This window comes from Haemaphysalis longicornis, unplaced genomic scaffold (genome assembly GCF_048455015.1).
Source record: "Haemaphysalis longicornis isolate Haplotype H1 unplaced genomic scaffold, Haemaphysalis longicornis Haplotype H1 scaffold_6, whole genome shotgun sequence".
Taxonomy (NCBI): Eukaryota; Metazoa; Arthropoda; class Arachnida; order Ixodida; family Ixodidae; genus Haemaphysalis; species Haemaphysalis longicornis.
Genome location: NW_027526407.1, coordinates 172,063,570 through 172,083,117, shown reverse-complemented (window position 1 = coordinate 172,083,117; position 19,548 = coordinate 172,063,570). Strand labels below are relative to the sequence as shown.

The window sequence follows — 19,548 nt, the reverse complement described above, 5'->3', positions numbered from 1 at the left end:
GTCAAAACTTAAAAGGGACATGTCATCGCATACGTCATAAAGCACACGATTTGCCGAGAGAATCAAAAGTTTACCCTAAATTATTAATTTCTCATTGAATAAAGTATTGTTTGCTGCCGTACAATCGTTGGGGGGCCGTATACAAGACCAAATCTTTTGAATAAAGCCGACTTGTGTTTTGCCTGCATAGCCCCTTTAAGTACTACCCACTGTCAGCCTGGCTTGGACATGCCACGAACTCGCCGCCACACCGAACTTCCTGGAACTTGCTCTTTGACAAACACATCCTACAAAACGGCCATCTTGCGGGCCTAGGAGCAACACCCTACGCGATTATTTCTTCCCTCAACGAGGTAATTAATTCACGCAACTCGCATTCGCAATCGCACCGGTTCACTTCTTGTCATAAAAAAGATGTGAGCACGTACTTTCATGACCTTATTGACTCTTCAAATGCTTCTACATGTCGACATACTGCAAAACCTACGCCATCCGTCAAGTTCGCATGGAGTGGGTTCCTGGTCACCAGGACTGTTCCAGAGAAAATCAGGAAGCGCGGCGATCGCGCAAGACAGAACCAGAATACCCCCCTCCCCCATCCATGGTATCTCAATCGCGGCAGTGCAACTTACGCTGCGCCAAGAGAACCGAAAAGCCCGCCAGAAAGCCGTGATCCCGATGGCCCTATATCCGCTTCCCTGCTCCGGTAAAGTATTGATCCACAATTCATTGGTCAACGCAGCTTGCACACCAAACCCTCCGCAGTAGGGCCGCATAAAACTTCCCTTCCTGTTGCTTTTAATAATTGTTTACCTGAACACCCGCATAGTCTACCGTCCTACCTGGACTTTTAAGGCAAAGCTTTCTACATATACCATTCAACGATTATTTCGTGGCGTGCGGGACACGAAACTCCCAACGTAGCTGCAGAGAGTGAGGGCGGTTATCACTTACGGAGCAAAGTCTAGATGGCGCGGCGAATTCACGCAGCGTTCCCCGCGCGCTCACGCCGGCGGGTGCATCGGCGCGACCAGGCTTTGTCGTCTGCTTTAGCGACGGTTGTTTTGGGCCAGTTTTTGGCGCTCCTTTGCGTCCATTACGCGCTTCTTTTCACGGCTTGATTAACTTCTTCGACGGAACCCCCCGGGTTACCCGGACACGACGGAATTAAGTAGAAGATACGCTGAGGATTGGTTTGCAGGGCGGGAAAACAAAATGTACAGAAACGCTATCAATTCGGTTGTGTTTTAAGTGGTATTTCAAAAGGCGAAAGGAGCAAAGGTTTCTGATTAATAGTGGTCATAAGAGTTCCCTCAGCCTTCTCGCAATTCTCAAACTTACCAAACTAGCCAGTTTAAGTCGGTAAAAATATGATAATCACTAAGCTCACATGCCGAATTGTTTCGGTGTCGCGCTTCTGCCGCGTGGTGGTGTAGCCCCGAGCAAGCACATCAGGATGGCTAGATTCCGCTGCCTAACCCTTCGAATGACGCTGCTCACCGTTTTCGTTCTGTCGACGCACCGCCGGGTTACAGCAGCGCTGTCCGCCACTCTAGCCCGGTCCTGGCCGACCCTGCTGTTTTCGGGACGCCGCTCCCGCGTATCCTAGGTAACGGTTGGCCGAATCTCTGCTTTCACTCTTTGTAGAGCCACGTGTGTGAATTCAAGTGACGTCGCATGGGCAATCGTTGTGGGTGTAATTTCCAGCTTTGCTTTCCAAACACCTTCACAGCGTGTATTTGAGCCATTTTTTTCTGTTTTCACTACTCAGTATAATTTTACTCCGCCCTCTAACGTGCATTAAAATCATTTTCTCGCAGACCCCCAGCCACTTAATCCAGCCGCAGTCTGTAAACCTGCCTTTTGTAGGACTGCTGACGTCTCGGGTCATACCGACGAAAACAGAATGAGGGATAAAAGACGCGCGCTGCGAAGCAGCGGAAAAAAGGCCGCTAGGGTGCCGCAGGATGTAGATGCATCTCACGTCGGCTCTCAATCTTGTGCTACCGTTTCTGCTGCTGAACATCGCACCAAGCATCAAGGTTGGACCTACGAGAAACGCCAAGTCTCGGCGACTCCAGGAACACCTTCATCTTGAATATTGGAGCCCGTAACGACCAGCAACGACCCTTCAAAGTTCCGACCACGCCGCCGGTCGCGCCAGGCCTAACAGGCCTAGCGACGCTGCCTCGCCGGCTGACGCAACCGCTGCACGCGACCACTCCAGCTGCGGTGCGCCGCCGCTGCAGCGTAATTCCCAATAATGGAAGCCGTCGTTGAAGGAGAAGAAATGGACCCGGCCGAGTTCCAGAAGCCCGGATGGGCCACCATACGCCACCGGCAACAAGCCCTTCAAGCTGCGAGGCAGGCCTTTGCGCAGACCACCGCTACTCCTGGGACCAGGGGTACACCGCAACGCGGACATCGGCGTCCCGTGAAGCGACAGCCACCTGTATCCCCACTACCGGAGTCCGACATCAAAATCGTCCTTCGCCCCCGTGGTGGACTTGCCCTTGCGGCGATCGCCCAAGCCACTCTGGCGGACGCTGTTCAAGCTCAGGCTGGACTGGCCGCGAATCGAGAGGACCAGATCCGCGTGCAACACGTCTCCAATTACATCATTGTCAGCACCCCACTGGAAGACCGCGCAACAAGGTACGCCAGCATCACCTCTCTCACGCTACGCGGGCAGCAGTACGAGATAGCCGCGCATGTCTCGGCGCCGGCGAATACCGTAGCGGGAGTGATCTTCAATATTCCCGAAGATGACACCCCGGAGCAGATAAGAGACAGTATTTGCAACTACAACCCGGACATGAGAATTTTAGACGTCAAACGGCTCAATTCGTCAAACATGGCTCAAATCTTATTTGACGGCACGAAAGTTCCCTTCTGGATAAGGTACCGAGCCACCACTTATCGCTGCAAACCCTTCCGGAGGAAGACCGAGGCATGCGCGGTAGGCTGGCAACAGGGCCACCGCCAAGACGTCTGCCCGAATGCCCAAGCCCCCGCGCGTTGCTCTCGATGCGGCACCATGAACGCTGCCGAGAATCACAACTGCTCCCCCAGATGCATCTTTTGCGAAGACCCGCATCTCACGGGCTCGGCGGACTGCCCCAGACGTTACCAGCCCCGCCGTCGGCACCCGACCTCCGCACAGGTTGTGTCTTCCGAAAAACCAACGAAGGACTCCTTCCTTACTCAGCGTGACGAACCTTCTCTGTCTTCAGAGGGACCTCGCCCCCCTCCCCGCCGCCCAGCTCGCGATGCAGGCACAGGGAGGATGAAGACTACCACGAAGACACCCCTACAGCCCCGCCGGGACGGCGAGCACCGGCAGAAGGACGTGCGGGGATATCAGGTGAGCTGCCCGAGCGCTCCTACCAGTAGCTCGTCGCACCCTCCCCCTTCGCTTTCCCCTGACATTCTTAAAGAACTAAATGCCATCCGGGCCGAAATCACCCTTCTCCGCCAGGAAAATGCTACCCTGCGGCACGAAAATCAATCCCTAAAACAGCAAATAATCCACCAAAAAGAAGATCCGTCTCCCCCTAACGCTCCTCCGCCCAAGCGGAAGGCGCTGTCGCCCGACCCCCAATCTCCACCCGAGCCCTCTGACCGAGATGAACAGCTGCAGCGGCAGATAACTTCCATTGAAAGCTCATGCAAGCTAGCTCTTTCGGAGCAGAAAGCCGAGTACTCCAGCCTACATCAGGCTGTTCTAGCCAACTTTTCTACTTTCCAGGCCAATCTTGAGGAGCTAAGAGCGCAAATGCAGTCTTGGGTTGACCAAATAGGTGCCCGTATAAATGCTTCCACCGCATCCTCAGCGGCCACTGATCCCCTATATAATCCCGTCTATGGCCAGCACTAAAGAAACTTTAAGAATCTGGCAGTGGAATTGCAGGGGCTACAGCAAGAAAAGGCACAACCTGCAAATGCTCGTCGCCTGCATGGAAACTCCCCCTTGAGTCATAGCCGTACAGGAAGCAGGAGCTACAACTAAGCTCCAGGGTTACAGGGCTTTTCAATGTCCGGCTAATCCTCATACACCGATTCTTGTCCAAAGAAACATCCCGTCCGAACGATCTCAATTTGATAGCATTGATATTCCGCATGATCTAATTGTCATCTATCCTGTGCAACGTAATGCTTCCAGGCTATACATTCTCAATGTATATAGCAGTCCCAAAGCCATTGGGCATAACTTTAACAGGCTCTTTTCCCTTGCTAAACAGGCTGCTCAACATCATGCTCCTCTCATAGTGGGCGACTTCAATGCGCCTCACACTGCATGGGGTTACCCCAGGTGCACCAAAAAGGGTCGTCTTCTATGGGAATGCATTCAGGCACTTCGACTCACAGTCGAGTCAGACCCATCAATACCGACTAGAATTGGCAACAGCGTTCAAAAAGACTCCACGCCGGACCTCACCCTCACCCATAGAATACATAACGTCCGCTGGAGCTGTACTGACTCATCATTGGGTAGTGATCACTTCATTATTCAAACAGACATCTCCCTGGCCCATTCCATCAAACCGCGACCCAGACATACCCAGATAACAAATTGGGATGATTTTAGCCACGCCCGCGCTAACTACTCCCAACCAGAAATTCAGACTGACACTTTCCAGGACTGGGTCGGCCAGATAGTTACCGATGCCCACGTCAATAACCACCAATTAGACCCTGAAATCCCGTCCGACATAGTGGACTCCCAGCTACTTCACCTGTGGGAGGCCTTCAAGGGCATACAGCACCGATGGCGAAAAAACAAACGTAATCGTAAGCTCCGCCGAAAAATGGCAGAATTGAGCCTACAAATTGAATCCCATGCTGCTCATTTGGCACAGAATCAGTGGGGTCAACTGTGTGACCAGATGAAAGGCCACTTGAGCATGAAACGCACGTGGTCTATTCTTAGACATCTTTTAGACCCTGAAAGATCAAAGACCTCCCAAATTAATAGGCTTACTGCTATTGCTCACAATTTCCCGGGCACGAACCAACAGCTCATCGACGCGGCCAAGTCTTTGTACATACCCAAGGGGAGAAACTGGATCTACCTCTCTACCAAGGAACGGCCAACCCTGAACTTGACGCTGATATCACGGAGGCGGAAGTAAGAGCTGCTCTACTCCACATCCGCCCAGGGTCAGCCCCGGGACCAGACGGAATTACTAGCAAAATGTTACGTAACTTGGACGATCCTTCAATATCGACTCTCACCAAGTTTTTTAATCATGTTTGGACATCAGGTACCCTACCCCAGTCGTGGAAGCACGCAAAAATCTCTCTCATCCGCAATCCAGGAAAACCTCTCAGCATGGATCACCTCAGGCCGGTATCACTTCCGTCATGCATGGGTAAAGTTCTTGAGCACATAATCCACGCCCGGCTGGCGAAACATCTCACCTCCATCAATGCCTTCCCTCATTCAATGATTGGCTTTCGCTCTGAATTATCAACTCAGGATATTCACCTTCAATTATTTCACGAAATCATCACTCCAGCATCTAAAGTGGACACGGCTGCCATCCTTGCATTGGACCTCACGAAGGCCTTTGACCCGGTTTCCCATGCGGCTATTATGCAGGGACTAACTGCTGTATCCCCGGGAGAACGCATCTACAACTATGTGCGAAGCTTCCTCACGTCACGCACAGCGGTTATTCAGGTTGGAAACATAATATCGGACCCCATCAATATTCCCTCTATTGGCACACCTCAGGGCGCCGTTCTCTCCCCTCTACTCTTTAATCTTGCAATTCTCAACATACCACAGAGACTTGAGAAAATTCCTCGCCTTAAATTCAGCCTTTACGCGGACGACATCACTCTCTGAATGTCTGGAGGCAGCGATGCACAGATAGAGGAAACTTTACAAACTGGAGCACAAATTGTCATCGAGGAAGCGCGCGCAGCCGGACTTGACTGCTCCCCTACTAAATCTGAACTCCTTCTTTTACCGGCAAAAGGCAGCTCCAAGTCCGTCCCGGATATACAAATTAAAATTGGTGACATCACTGTCCCGGTGGTAAACAGCATACGTATACTCGGTCTTCTAATCCAGCGTAACCGGGCTAACACTCAGTACATTTCACAACTCTCTTCGCACGTGAATCAAACAATCGGCCTCATTAGACGCATAACCGTCCGGAACAGAGGGCTTAAGGAGGAAGACAGAGTGCGACTGGTGCAGGCTTTTGTCGTAAGCCGCATCACATACTCACTGCCTTTCCTTCAGGTCACTCCCACTGAAATGAAGAAAATTAATTGTCTCATCAGGAAAGCCTACAAGGCTGCATTACAGGTCCCCTTGTACACTTCCACTGCCCGACATAAGAGCTTGGGAATTCACAACCTCGCGGAAGAGCTGGTGGAGGCCCATCGCATAGGTCAGCTGCAACGGCTATCAGGCACGTCTACTGGACGGCACATTCTGGGAAAACTCGGCTTACGAGCTCCGCTAATCACCGACAGCAAGCTTTAAATCCCCCCGAATATCCATTCTAATATACTGGTTCGCCCACTCCCGCGCAATATGCACCCAACTTACCACAGGGGGCGGCGGAAGCAAAGGGTGCGCGCGCTCAATAAGCGACTCCCCGTCCGACCGGACATTCTTTATGTGGACGCGGCTGACTACCGCCACTATGATGCGTATGCGGTAGCAATCATTGACCGCCCTAATGCCATGCCAGTTGACTCAATTTCTGTCCGCACCATCAATCCTGCAACGACCCGCCGCGGTGGCTGAGTGGCTAAGGCGTTGCGCTGCTGAGCACGAGGTCGCGGGTTCGATTCCCGGCCGCGGCGGCCGCTTTTCTGATGGAGGCGAAAAGCAAAAACGCCCGTGTGTACGAGATTTCGGCGCACGATAAAGATCCCCAGGTGGTCAAAATTAATCCGGAGCCCTCCACTACGGCGCGCCTCATCGCCAGCGTTGCGTCGGCGCGTTAAACCCTACAATCAATCAAATCAATCCTGCAACGGCGGAGGAGGCGGCAATAGCGCTTGCCTTAACGCACCGGCCGACTCCCACAATTGTGATCTCCGATTCGAAAACGGCCATTCAAAATTTTGCCAAGGGGCTCGTATCCCCACAGGCACTCAAAATTCTCTCTCAAAATCCCCCCTCCACCTCAGTAGAACTGATCTGGACACCTGCTCACGCCGGGCTAGGAGGTAATGAGGCGGCCCATTCTGCTGCTCGAGGGTTCACTTTCCGAGCCGGCCCCAGCCTCGTCCCCTCGCACGGTGCCAGATCAGCTAGAGATAGCCTACTCAGCTATCACGACATAGCGACACATTTCCGCCTCGCCCGCCGTGTATATCCCCTTGCTCACGTCAGTCTCGACAACGTGCAAGAACGCACGTGGCGCCTTCTGCAGACAGGCAGCCTCCCCTGTCGCGCGCTGCTCCATCGCATTCATCCGTCCTTATTTATTCCCGCCACCTTATCCCACACCATGTGGGCTTGTCCCAATGATCCTTTTCCCTCCATCACCTGCGACGAGCACTGGGAGAGGGCGCTGGGCAGCTCTGATCCGGAGGTTCAAGCCTCCCTGACGAATCGGGCTGCCATTGTCGATGCCAAGCTAAAGCCAGCGGCCACCACGTCCCCGTAACAGAGCTTGACTAAATAAAGTTTACCTCCTCCTCCTCCTCCTCCTCCTCCGAAGCAGCGCGCAATCCGCCCTCGCTGCTGTTCGTGACTGCTGTCGTAATGACATTGTGGGGAGCGAGTTTGCCGTCTGACAGTTTGGGGCGGGAGCCCATTGTGGCAACAAAGCGCCGTTGTTTCGAGGTTCCGTACCCCCGGGCTACCGAGTTACGCTTGCCGTGCGTACGCCCTGGCGGCGGCGTTCGTAAGCGCCCATTAAAGCACTCCCTCTCGCCTCCAAAGCACTCCAATTAGGAACTCGCCTCTCCGGCGTTTGTGCGTTCTCCAGCGATCACCACGTGTGGAAGAGGACGGGTACGTTGGAATTCGGCATGGTGGCGTTAGGGGCCAACTTCAGGTGATTCTAGATGTCCGATCAGATCTGCTGCAAGGCATACAATGCGGTTGGAGTATTATACTCCCGTACATGTTGGCCAGCGGGAGACTTGGCCGCTTCAAAACCGTGCGCCTCTGTGGTTGGCCCTTATAAAACATGGCATTCCACGGCGTAAGAGTCGATCGCTACGATTGGCCTGGTCCAGGACATTTCGATGCAGGACAATTCGGTGCAGGCCTTTGTGATGCTGACATTTAGCTTCACAGACATTTCCGTGCACGAACTTTCTGGCGACTGAATTATCCAGTGCTTGCTAGTTTAAAAAGCCGTATATTTTTACTTCCGCATAACGTTGGTTATAGACAACAATTTAGCGCTTGTGATGGCATTTTTAGATCGATGCTATGTTTGTTTTTTGCCAAATATTTCTGGAAATGGAAAATAGGTATATTTTATTTAATACCTCATTCAGAGAACACCTGTTACGCAGCCGACTGCTTGAGTTGTTTTGCACATGTTTTTTTTTATTTAAAGGAAAACTTCATTTTATATTCGCCTTTTTATCGACATGCAAATCACCTATGACAATCAGCCGGCGTTTACGACGGTATAGTGCATTCTTTGTGCAATTTTCCCTAAATAAAAAGCACGCCCTCACAATCCAAAGGAAGCAGCTTTACATATACTCGGTTGCCCACAAAAATGCAGGAAATCTTATCAAGAGTTTTGTGTAGGCTGTGCAGTCACGTTGAAATAAATTTGCAAACACTTTTGTCGCCAGCATTTTTAACCGACTAGTTTAAGATATTGGGCTGGAGGAAAACCGAATCTAAGATATTGTCAGGGTTAGAGAACGGGCGTTTTTGAAAACAGCTGCAGCTTCTACATCTCCTTAATGATGATAAAGTGCGTACGGATCGTGCGTGAAATACTATTCACTCCTGTGTTCCGGCGAACCAACCTTCATGACGTGTTTACACACTTACTTTCATAATTTAATTCTTTGTGCAACCCGCCACCTCTTCTCTCTTAACTCCCCCCCCCCCCCCCCCTTCCCGAATTAAAGTTTCAATGTACCCCGGATTTCTTCCTCAGTCATTATATTTTCGGTTTACCCTGCAAATCTTACAGGCCTAGCGGGGTTCAGGTCCCCGAAGGGTCCCCCATTCACCATGAGCTCGCCACAAAGCTCCACCCGCAAACCCGCTGAAAACACAATGACCACTATCCTTGGCCCCTGTCGTCCCCCTCCCGGAACAAGTTTCCTGGCTGCATCCTTCCACGCGTCGCGGTCATACCGACGGTGCCTCCTCACCAGGAAACACTTTTTCGCCGTCGAGTGCCTCATCCGAAATTAATACTTATATCTGTGCATATGATAATATCATAGACACCCCCCCCCCCACACACACACACACATATATATATATATATATATATATATATATATATATATATATATATATATATATATATATAGAGAGAGAGAGAGAGAGAGAGAGAGAGAGAGAGAGAGAGAGAGAGAGAGTGAGAGAGAAATAGAAAGAATAAGAATTGGAAATGATGAGGGGCTCGGTAAATTGCGAAAGAAATAAGGGTAAGCAATCAAGAAAAGCCAAGGAAAGAAAGGGGGAAAATGTGGTAAGTCATTTATTATGCTTGAAACAGATGCAGATTTTTTTTTTAAGGAAAGCAAGTGGAGAAAAAGGTCCCACCCGGCGGGCACGTTTTCCTTCACTCTCGACCACCTTCAAAGAGTGCTGGGAGAAATGGAAACTGATAAACTATCTTCACAGAAAACATCGTGCAACCGCCTTTCTACTTTCTTTGTGTCGTGGGGATCCCATGGAAGCTGCTGAACGGTTTCAATCGCTTTTATGCCCTTGCCTCGAAGAACGAACCCTCGCGTCAGAGCCACTATTGCATGTTAAAATAATTCTGCTTTATGCCCGTTTTTTACCTCAAATTAAAAAAACAAAAACTTTTTAAAATAATTTCCAGCATCAAGCGAAATAAACCTCTAGGTGTCCACGGCTTCTCAAAAAATTTGCTACAAAAAAGCATGAAGGCATTTTCTGAGTTTCTCATCGTCATGATACACAGGTTTCTGGACACTGCACTCTTCTGAATAAGGTAAGAACGGCCGTAATTTAACCGCTATTTAAAGGAGGACAGAAAGGCGATACGATAAACTAGCGACCCATCTCCATCTCGCCTATACTCCCTGACGTTACTGTAAAGTTTGTACTGAGATCTATGTGATTTTTTGTAAGGAAAGTTTCTATTTTGTCAACAGGGCAATTCTGGTTTACCCCCAGCCATGGTACTGTTTCTTTTTGTAAGAAAAGTTTCTATTTTGTTAACAGGTCAATCCTGGTTTGCCCAGGTGGTACTGTAGCTCTGCTGAAAGAATTCTCTGATTAACTATTTGAGGCTCTCCATCAAAATCTCTTCAGCGTTGCTTTAATTTTAGACATTTCTAAGGCCTTTGAAACAGTTCTTCACGGTGTTTTATTGAAGAAACTACATTCCTAGATCTCCGAGGCACATTTTATGATGTCCCTTTCGGCGCTAGTGGTGTAAATGTACGCCATCACAAAGCAGTTCCTCTAGCGCATAGAGAACAATACCGATTCTCCTAGTTTTGGGGGGGGGGGGATTGTTCTTCTACGCTACGTATTGTGATAGGTATCACTGTTGCTTCATTTTAGTGGAGCTGCACGCTACAAAGAAGAACAAGCTCCAGTGAAGACGAAACTACGACATCGAGGTTGAAATAATGCCGTATGAGCTTTATTACCAAGCACGTAAATTTATCAATACGTGCACTACGAAGCTGATTTTTTTACCTCTCTGTAGTTATGATATTAGCAAAATATTCAAAAGTGACGTCTCTGCTCAACATTAATTTTTTAATTGCCAGATGTCCTAATAATAGCCTCGTTAATAAAATTGTTATTACTTGCACTCCCCGCACTATTTTGTTTGGGGGCTTACGGGACACAAATTTTAAGAAAACACACAGAAAACATTTCTTTGCTAGGAATGATAAAATCAGGACTCTAAGGGTTAAGAATTATCGATGAGGAAGGTCACAAGTTGTAATCTTAGGAGGAATGACAACTTCCAACAGTAAACTCAAACTGAAGAGGGGAGTTCCTCAGGGCTCCATATTATCTTCTCTTTTGTTCAATTTCTTTGTTAATGATTTATCTCAAGTAATTTCCCAGGGCAAAATATTTCAATGCTAAAGACACTGTCCAGCTTTCAAAGCACATATCTAGCGACAAGGCATCACTGATCTGTAGGATAATATACGCAAAACAATGTCGGGGTCCACCACAAACTGTTTTGTAAGTTAACCTGGTAAAAACAAAGCTTGTTTTGTTCAGATCCCCATTAAAAGTAACAGCTATTGACGCGATAGGTTTTCCACTTGTTCCAACTACTTTCCTCGTCGGTGCGTTCCAGTTACCGATGCTGACTTTGTAAAATACGTGTGTCTTCTTTGACAGTGACATCTCTAGGCACAACCAGCTGTGATAAGCTCAGGACGGAGCCTTGGTTTTTTTTTATCTAAAATCCATCGTTCCATTTCACGTAAAACAAACTATTGCCCATGCTCTAGTGTAGAGCATTCTCCTATACGGGATTACCCTCTTTGCTTTCTGTGCAGCTAGACGGCAAAGCCGGGTTGATTCTTTGTTAAGAATCGCACTAAAGATGACGCATATTGTTGCGTGGCAATAACAGCAAGAACCGAAGGGGATGGCAAAAGCAATGGGAGTTTATAAGGGCTAACTTGTGCCTACTACTCAAGCAAGGGAGAAACCAAACACGTGGCCTGATGCGAGGCACCGCTGAGCCGAATCATCATTGTCGAGCTCGTGCCGTTCACGGGGTCTCCTGGTGGTGGTAATGGTTGTGCCAGAAGATATGGCTCATACCCACTCAGAGGGCTCGGCCAGGAAAGGGGCAGTCACCGAGACAAATTATGAGCTCAGTAATTAAATAAACACATTTAAGGAATGAAGTTAAAATAGGCGTTTGGGGGGAAATATAAACAAAAAAACTGCACAAACATGAAACGTAGCACCAGGAAGTGTTGAAACGGGAATAAAATAAACGCGTGAAAAACTTATCGGAAACAAAACATGAAAAGTATGTAGAGAAATAAAACAAGAAGGAAAGTTAGTGAATGATAGGCAGTGGGCGGGAAGGCACTGATAGCAGTGATCATACCCGCTAGGATCTTTTTGACGGAAGCCCGGCATGGCCTCAGGCTAGAAAGGGAGAGGGTCAGATTGCGAAATGAATAAGTGTACGGCGGAGCAAAAATCTGCGCGGCTAAACCCTGCGCCTTCGCCCCTAACGATAAGATTAGAGGAACAGGAAGTGGGAGGGTCAATTGGTTAAACCTGTTTTACAGGCATCTTTTTCGTATGAAGGAGTACCATCGGCAGGAGAGGAAAAAATGTTCAGCTGTCTCTAATTCGTTACAAAAAGCACCGAGGGGTGAAGGGGCCAAATTGTAGTATAATAATTTAAAGTTATAATTTAAAGTAATAATATAATTTGGGACACCACTCTACGAACCAGTCTGAAGTGTCTGTCTTCGCTGTCGTCTTCATGGCTCCTATCTGTAGCGGACGCTAACGCCACATTTGCCCCCTCCCTAAAGGAAATCGTCCCGGCGCTCAGTACAGTAGAAAAACATTCCGCCATCTCCACGAAGTGAATGATGTTGAGAGGGGCGACGCTTCAATGCTTATCGGTAAAAGCGTGAAACATTCGCCCGCAAATCATTTGAAGACTCGGCACGTTGTTGTAGGGGTGTTTTTATGTACACTTATATACATAGTGTTTATTATTTACATATCGACGCAATTATGTACACTTATATACAAACAAGACGTAATCTTTTACATATCGATGAAATTATATACGAGGATTACATTACTGATTACAAAGCTGTGGGAAGCGCTTTCCTTTGAAGATTATAATTTTGTGGTCGGTGAAGTACGTGGCGAGAGGATCTTGGATGAGAGGTTGTATTTCGAAGTTGGAGGAGGCAATGTCGATGCAGTCGACATTGCCGACACGTCAAGCTTTCCACCCGTCGTTGACAAGCCCGTTGACTGATTGCCGTTGACAAGCCCGTCGACGACGTCGATGTTTGTGGTGGTTATGTAGGGGTTGTTTTGGACGATGAGAATCTCCATGGGTAAGTTGGCGAATTCGGTGTGTGACATTTTAGCCACCTTGGTTGTCGCCTTCTGCAGAGCATCTTATGTCGTGTACCGCCGGTACCTGTCTTGAGCTCGCAGGCGACGAATGACAACCTCTTCTTCCTCTTCTCCTTGTTGGGTAGCAACGAACGCGTTGAACGGTTTGACCTCTTCGGCCAATCTTTGGTTGGCTAATCCCTAGGGGGATCCTGCCACAATCATCATTAATGTGCCGTGCCGTATACAGCAGCAACGAGGGACGGGACAGGGCCCGAGCAAGAGGAGCTTTGCCCCTAAAAAAGCCTGAGCAGTCCTTACTGTGCCGGGGTGCATGACGTCGCATTATTTTGAAGAAGAGGGCTTCATGCGGACCACATGGACTACTTCAGTCTGAGGTTTACGCCGCGATGTCAGGGCAGCGCCATTGGGAACGACTTCGCATGTCACATGCAGAGAATATCTGCAATAGTTTTGTTGAGGTGCTTAGTTAACCCGTTTGTTTGCGGGTGATAGGCCGTTGACTTCCTATGGCAAGTCCCACTGAGCGTCATTACGATTTCCATCATCCGGGACGTGAAGGCGTTTGAGCGGTCTGTAATAACAATCGACGGCGCACCGTGTCTCAAGACGATATTCTCGAAGAAGTGGGCCACTTCTTCCGCTGTTCCTCGAGGCAGAGACTTTGTCTCTGTGTAGCGGGTTAGATAATCGGTGGCCGTACCCACCCATCTGGTCCGCGACGACGAAAGCGGCAAAGGTCCCAAAAAGATTCACTATAACTTGTTCGAAAGGTTTGTCGGAAACCTGAAGTTGTTGCAGCAGGCCGGAAGTTCGTCCCGGTGGCATTTTACGTCGTTGACAATCGCGACATATGCATCGCGATTCCTGAGAGCCGTGGCCAGTAACATTTCTCTTTACCTCTGGCCAACGTGCGTGAAGCCTGAGTGGCCAGCGGGTGGGTCGTAACGAAGAGCTTGTAAGATTTCATAGCGGTAAGTTTCGGGGATGACTAGGAGGTTACTTGTACCAAGGGTGAAGGGGGGAATTCTTATTGTTCTACAACAAGAAGGATAAAAACCCTCTTGCGAATGCTTTCTGAACAACGTGCGTGCGTTCTTCCAAGAAGTCAATGAGCGGTCGCAGTTCCGAGACTTCGCGCTGCTTCTCGGCCACACCAGACCTATTAAATTGCCCTATGAATGGTACGTCGTATTCGCCGTCGTCTGCAGATTCCACTGGATCCCGTGAGAGGCAGTCAGCATCCGAGTGCTACCACCCGCATTTATACATGATGGTTATTTCGAACTCTTGAATCCTCAGGCTCCAGCGTGCAAGGCGACCAGACGGGTTTCTTAGGTTCGTCAGCCAGCATAGCGAGAGGTGATTACTTACGACTTGGAAAGGCAGCCCGTACCGGTACGGTTGAAATTTTAAAACCGCCCAAAACCGCAAGGCATTCTTTCTCGGCCGCAGAATAGTTAGATTCCGCACATGAGAGTGACCGGCTTGCATAAGCAAGGACCCTTTCAGCATCGTCTTGCTTCTGTACCAGCACCACTCCCAGTCCAACTTTGCTCGCAACCGTGCGTATCGTCGCAGCGCCTTTATAGAAATGAGATAATACAGGTGGCGTCTGCATGCGCTGCAGGAGCTCGTTAAAAGTCATTTGCTGTTGTTTGGTCCACATGAATGTCGTATCGTCTCGCGTTAAACGGGTGAGGGGGGGGGGGGGGCGCAATGTGTAAACAAACTAGGTATAACACGTCGATAATATGAACAGAGCCCCAAAAAACGCCGTACAGCTTTCTTATTTGAAGGCGTCGGAAATTTAGCGACGGCAAAAATTTTATCAGGGTCTGGCTGAACACCTTGACAGCTGACGACATGGTCTAAAAAGCGGAGCTCCTGGTATTCAAAATGGCACTTTTCTGACTTGAGTGAGACTGAAGCAAAATGGATAGACGAGCTAGTTGGTGAACATCCATGAGTGACATTTAAGCGCAAATTTACACAGGGACGAGGGCCACATAGCGTTGCCACTAAGGTTTTTGGTTATGTGGACGATTTTTTTTGGTCTTTGGCTGCAACGTAGAAAATGAGTCCTTGAAATGTGCTGTTCTTGATGCCTTCAAGGCGAAAGGTGATGGTTTGAAGTTCACGGCCGCGGTTCCCGTTGATGGCACCTTGAAATTTCTTGACCTCGAGCTCCGTTTCAAGCACCATCATACATGCTGGATGTACACCCGGCCACGCGAGCGCGTGGCACGCGAGCGCGTGGCCGGGTGTACACGCGTGGGTGTACATGCGAGCGCGTGGCCGGGCGAGCGCGTGGCTCGCGTGGCCGGGTCACGCGAGCGCGTGGCAAAATGCATTGCCGCGACATCTGACGTTGCACTTCTGGTGTCGAGACATCGATGTGCGCGTGCGCGTCCAACCACGCTCGCTAGCCTGTCGTTTACTTCGCTTCAAACGGTAGCGCTCATCACATTCAGAGCTTCGCGCCAGGGGTCACCTTTTTGCTCAACAAGTCTTGCTCGTACACGCTTCAGCGGCCGAGGGTGAGAGTGAAGATGCGTTGCTCGCCCTGCCCTGCTATATCAGATAACTAATCCTTGCCCATCTTGCCCAAAATTGTGTCCCACATATGCTCTCCCACTTCGGTATTTCTAACAGCGACGCTGTTCTTGGGCTGGGCTTGACTACAGCCTCTCCTTGCATCGTTTTACGCTCCCTCCGGAGTTCCCAGCTAAACGTTTGTGTTTACAGGTAAAACCCCCTTTATGAAGATCGGCGGAAGCTTGGTCTTTGTAAGCTGGCCTTCCTACACTGCCTGTTGCGCAGCGAAGCATGGAAATCTACGGAGGGAGTATGATTAAAGAAAACGGCTTTAACTCATGTGTTATAAAATGTATCCAAAATCACGTTCTATGAAACTATGCTGATAGGTCGATTATACCGCTCTGGCGAGTTTCGTTTACTTGTCGTAATTAGGTAGTGAAATAGTAAACGTTGGAGAATTAGTTTGTTGTCATTATAACGCAATCTACGGAGAGAGATTGCCATGTATTGGAGAAAACGGTCGTAACTGCGGTTCCCCCTATTTCAGTAGATCTCAATCACAATCGGTGGAACGAGTTTTAATATTTTTTTCGTAAAACATGCAATTGGTTGTTAACTAAGAATGAGCACACAAACACAATACGAACTCAAGCCAGAAATAATCTATTTTATGAAGGCGTGATGAGACTTCACTTTGCACACGTTCTGAAACAATTAAAGAGGGGAAACGGGAGAAGAGGCCGGCGTGGTCCTGGGTTTGGCAAAAAATTAACAAAAAATTCAGTGCCCTTCCACTCTGTGAAGAAGGATGACCATCAAGGCTGCGGTGCCGAGCCTCAACGTGAGTTTGGGTTCAAGGGGGGCACGAAGCAAAACACGCTTGTTTATAATTTCCGATTCAGCATAGTTCCTGGTTAAATGACTGAATGAACGTTTGATTAATTAGAGTTTTCTTCCGGTGGACAAACATGGGACTGTCCGTTCCCCTCCCCTAGAATCTCATATGTACTGACAGCGGAGGATAATTACACAATATTTACAATTTCACTGTAAACCATGCAATTATGAAAAATATAAAACCCGGCTTTGTGTTAGATTCGTCTTAGCGGCTAATTGTCATATAATTTGTTTCGGTATAGTTTCAATGAAACAAGCGTAAGAGCCACTTTCTGTGATGGTACTCCCTCCGAAGACCAAGCTTACAACGATCCCCTTAATGTCTCCTTCACCTCATAACACAAATGAATTGCTGGGAAGGCATTTTAGGGAACAGCCCTTTGGAGCCCTTCTCTGGGCTCAGCCGCGTCGCCGTCGTCATGACTGAGCGAACGATGGGAAGACCGACGAGTGAAGGAAAGCAAAGGAGGAGAATGTCGCGAAATTGGAAGGGGAGTAGGTTCGCCGTGGTGCGCGAGCCAGCGCTCTCCGAAAGGGTGCGGTTGGGGAAGGGAAGGGGCCGTATGCTGTGCCCGCACAAGGCGCTCGACCCTTGGAGAAAACGTGAGGGGAGCGTTCACCCGACAATGATGTGCGTTCGCTTAATGCTATGTTCAGACTACATACGTAACAGTCGTATCGCGCGCTATGGACGTAAAAAAAAACGGCGTTTTACACCGTTAGGTTGGCTGAGACGTCAAATGACGTCATTACTTAAAGATACTACAATTGCGACAACACTCTGAACCCGGCCTAAGACGCAGTTCTTGTCTACATCTCGTCTACATTCTTGTCTACATTGCTCTATTACAGGAGACGATCTGCTGGATCCTAGCCATAAACAGCTTTACTGTAAAAAAGAATGCAGTATTTAAAACTAAGATAGCCATCCCGCTTCCACGTATCCTTTGTCAGAGCAGCGCAGAGCGAGCAAGGCATCTTCACCCTCGCCCTCGGCCGCTGAAGCGTGTGCGAGCAAGAGGGGTTGCCCAAAGAAAGTGGCCCCTGTCGCCAAGCGCTGAATGTGACAAGCGTTGCCGTTTGAAGATAATGAAAAGACAGGCTAGCGAGGATGGTTGGACGCGCACGCGCACATCGGTGTCTCGACACCAGATGTGCAACGTCAGATGTCACGGCGATGCATTTTGCCACGCGCTCGCATGCCCCTGCTTATTTTGACGCCGGGTGTACGCTCCCCGCTCTAGCAAGCCGCTCTTAAACTTCGCTTCTTTTCATCCGAAGCTAGTTAAGAATAGGATAGCCCGCACGTGCCTCAAATCGGCTGTCCACAAGTCCTGTTATCATTTGGCGGAACAAAGCTTCATTGCGCAAATAATTCGGCTGGAGAACGCTGGCTCCCCTCTCTCTGTGCACCAGGCAATCGGTCAGCGTCGTGTAAAGCAATTGAAAAGGTTCGCGCATCACATGACGACTGCCGACCAGAGTAAAAAAGGGCGGTCATACCGTATATGTAATTATTACAACATAGCCACGTCATTACAACATAGCCGCGTTTTTGTTTCAACTGCGTGTTAATAATTTATTGTGCCAATTTATTTATAGACAACTATTACAAAATAACAACTCCACCAGATTCGCAGCCAACGAAAATTACTTTTTACCCATAGTCCGTACTATGGTTAGATGCCATCCGCTTGTTCAGCTATCTCATTCTGGAATAGTCTTTTGGCAGAACTAAAATCTTCAACTTCATTCTCTTCCTTCAAACATATGCTAAAAACGTTTTTGTTGAATCGATGAATGTGTTGTTTTTAGTATCTGTATTGCTATGTTACTGTTCATTTCCTTGCCCAAGTTTCCTGAGTTCAGCTAGATTAGGTCTGTAGTGCAAGTGTCTACTTTAAGTATTTTTTGCTGCCAACCTTTTTACCTTGTTTGAATTAGTATTGTGCTAGCAATGTGCAATACGAATTTTTTTCTTTCGCCGTTTTCAGTAAGCATGATCCCAGGGGCTACATTCACCTCGCTGTATCCTCTCAGCCCCGATTATTAGTACTGCTTTGGTGCATTTGCTCGGCGGCGCGTATTCTTTATATTCCTTATACTGTAAAGCGTCAGGACACCCCTGCGCATTCCCAATGCGCATGCGCGGCTTTCTGTCTTCATTCCTCTACTATCCGTCGTTCTTCCCGTTGGTTAGCCGCGCGGCATACTTCATGGCATACATTTATCGCTTTTTTGATGACAACTCTCTTGCTTTTTTTCTTAATGGGGCGTATAAAAGAGTAACGGCATGGGCCGTTGTGCCGAGCGGCGGGATAAGCGTAACTCAATAGGTACAGTACAGGTACTGTTGGCGACAGCGACAATACGAAAGATAATGCGATAACGCACAGCGTTCTACTTCGCTGAAATTTGTCGTGTTGCTCTTTTGGTGAGCAAGCGACACATATCAGCGGCGGGACGGCGCTCCAGCAGTGCACTATCGTATTGCCTTATCGGTGCCGCTGACACTACTAGGTCACTGCACTCATTGATATACTCTTCCCCTCGCTCGCTACAGTAGCTACGTGTGGTTACCACTGAAGGCTTCCGCGATATGCGCAGCTACATACATGCACATTCTGGCGTTTAACACACTCAGCAGCAAACGTTTACTCATCTGTGCAGTTACATGCCGGACATGTCTGATAAACTTTATGCACTATTGTGACATGTCTGATAAACTGTATGCACGATAAGCTGTCTATTGGGGCGTGTGGGCTCGTGGGCACCACAGGAGCCACGCGAAAAAGTGAAGGGCGCAAGCAAGCAGACGATAAGCGACATACACCAAGGTCTTTTTTATTTGTTAC

General features: G+C 48.8%; 1 protein-coding gene; it reads left to right on the top strand.

Annotated features, from left to right (window-relative positions):
* Positions 1-19,548, top strand: part of LOC144141270 (lysosomal acid lipase/cholesteryl ester hydrolase-like) — a 94,173-nt gene that overhangs the window by 26,804 nt on the left and 47,821 nt on the right.